A 2,710-nucleotide genomic window follows, 5' to 3' on the forward strand; every position below is an offset into this window, starting at 1 on the left:
TGTACCCAGTAAGTATCTCGTCTAACAACGAAGAAGTGTGATGAGGGGTCGACTCCGACACTTACTAGGGCCAATAATTTAATAATATGAAGTTCCAATTATTAAATCATAATGTATGTAGATAACAACAAGTTCAAACAAGAATAACAACTGCAAAAAATCCTTCCATCATATTTAAGAAGTCAAGGCACTTTCTTTATTTAAAGCAAGTGAGCTTTCAAGCAACAAATCATACAAACTATAAAGAGTTCCTGTTCTATTATCACACACAAATACCGCCGAGGACATTCGGCCGATCCAACATAAAAGTAAACTGTGCACTGCCGAGGGTCGAACGACGCAAATAATAGATGCATCTATTCACCCCTCTCGCGAATCATACATGCGACGCGGTCAAAACGTAACCCCGATCGCGGATCATACGTTCGACGCGGTCAAACATAATTTTATCATTTAAATCATAATCCTTTCTTGATTCTTTTTTTTTAAATGAAGACAATTCAACTTGAAGTCTTTAAATCCTTAGAAATCCTCAACTTAATTCCTTTCGTTACAATTAGCACATATAATCAAATAATGGTGTCCACAAAGCATAGTGTAAACCTAAAACTACCCGGACATAACAGAAATAGTAGCTACATACGGACTCTCGTCACTTCGTGCGTACGTAGCCCACACAAATAATCACATATTAATTAAGTTCACGTATAGAGAAATTTTCCTCTTACAAGGTTAGAAAATAGACTTACCTTGCTTCAAATCCTACTTGCAAACTCAAGAATGTGCTCAAACCCTCAAATAAGAGCCGAACAATCCAAAACTATTCGAATAGTGTAAAAACCGATCATTATAGGTTCAAAAGTTCATATTCTAACTATTAAAGTGATTACTCAACCCCAAAGGTAAGATTCCTAATATTCACCCCCGGGCCCACGTGCCCGGATTCTGAATTTTTTTGAAGGAAGTTGTTACCCATAACTTAAGGAACATAAATATATAATTATCACTAAGTTTAATAGTCAATTTCGTGGTAAAAATCTTATTCTTGTCCCTAGGTTTTTCATCTAAATTCTAAACCCATGAATTTCACAATCTATACATGTTAATCTACCCATAATCTAAGTATTTAACTCATATATGGTAGAAATTACTTACCTCCAAAAGCTAGATGAAAATCCATCTCAAGAAGCTCTAAAAATCGCCCAACAATGGAGTGAAAATGAATGAAAAATGCCTAAATCCCGTATTAAATGAAGTGCACTACCTCCAGCTTTTCCGCACCTGCGGTCACTGGGCCGCATCTGCGCCCCCGCTTCTGCGGAAATGGGCTGGGTTGGCTGGCGTCGCACCTGCGAATGGGTTCCCGCTTTTGAAGAAAGGGAGCTACTTCTGCAGCACCTAGGCTGCCCTTCCTTGGCCGCTTTTGCGGTGTTTGGTTCGCACCTGCGGTTGACCAAACGCAAGTGCGGTTATGACAGCAGTTGTAGCTTCAGCTCTTGCTCCAACTTTCAACTTGGTCCGAGCCTCGTCCGATTGACGCTCGGGGCCTCCAGGGACCCGCCGGAACATACCAACACATTTGGAATCATAAAACGGACTTGCTCGAACTCTCGGAACACCCGAAACAACATTAAAACTAAGAATCACACCCTAAAACCAATTGAAACAAATTTATGAACTTCAAGTTCTTTAATTTACTTCCAATGTGCCGAAAAGTACTTATACTACTCAAAATGACACCAAAATTTGCGTGCAAGTCTTAAATGACATTACAGAACTATTCCCAGTCTCGGAATTTTGTTTGGACCTCGATATCACCAAAACTCTCTCCAAACCAAATTTAAGGAACTTCTAAAAACCTTCAAGAACCAACTTTCACTATTAGGCGCCAAAATGCTCCCGGGTCATCCAAAACCCAATTCGGACATACGTCCAAGACCGAAATCATCATACGAACCTGTTGGAACCGTCAAATCCCAATCCCGAGGTCGTTTACTCAAAATGTTGACCGAAGTCAAACTTGGCCTTTCAGGCCAACCTTAAGGAACCAAGTGTGCCGATTTCAATCCAAACTCTTCCAAATCCCAAACCAACCATCCCCGCAAGTCATAGATCAGTAAAATCAAGTACGAAAAGTCTTATTCAGGGGAACAGGGTTCTAAAAAGCAAAACGATCGGTCAGATCGTTTCAATAATTTTTGTAGGAAATATTTTTTAGAATTTGAATCTAATGTTTGAGGCATTTTGAGTTGGTTTTACGGCGGCGACTTGGCGAGAAAGATGATCTGACTTTCTTGAATCCGTGATCTATTTTTTTTGAAATTAATCACTGGATTTTCTTTAATATGTCATTGAGCGTATGGTTGAAACTTGAATTCGATTGGAGAAATTTGGTTACTTTATTAAGTGGGTTAACGGGTATTGGGCTGAGAATTTGCCTAGTTAGCAGTTTAAGAGAAGGGTCCTGGTGCCACAGTGAAGTTTTGTTAGGGTTAGGGATAATTTTATCTACATTCTTAATAGTAAAGACATGTTTGGACGGATAGTATAATTAAGGATAAATGTGGATAGTATAATTAGGGATAATGAACGGATAGTATAATTAAGGATAAACGTGGATAATTACTAAAGTCGAACGACAAATCTAAACTTTTCCCCAAAAATGTAAGAAAGAAAAAGCCATCAACAACAAGAGGAAAAAGAGAAAAAA

This window comes from Nicotiana tabacum, chromosome 11 (assembly GCF_000715075.1).
Source record: "Nicotiana tabacum cultivar K326 chromosome 11, ASM71507v2, whole genome shotgun sequence".
Taxonomy (NCBI): domain Eukaryota; kingdom Viridiplantae; phylum Streptophyta; class Magnoliopsida; order Solanales; family Solanaceae; genus Nicotiana; species Nicotiana tabacum.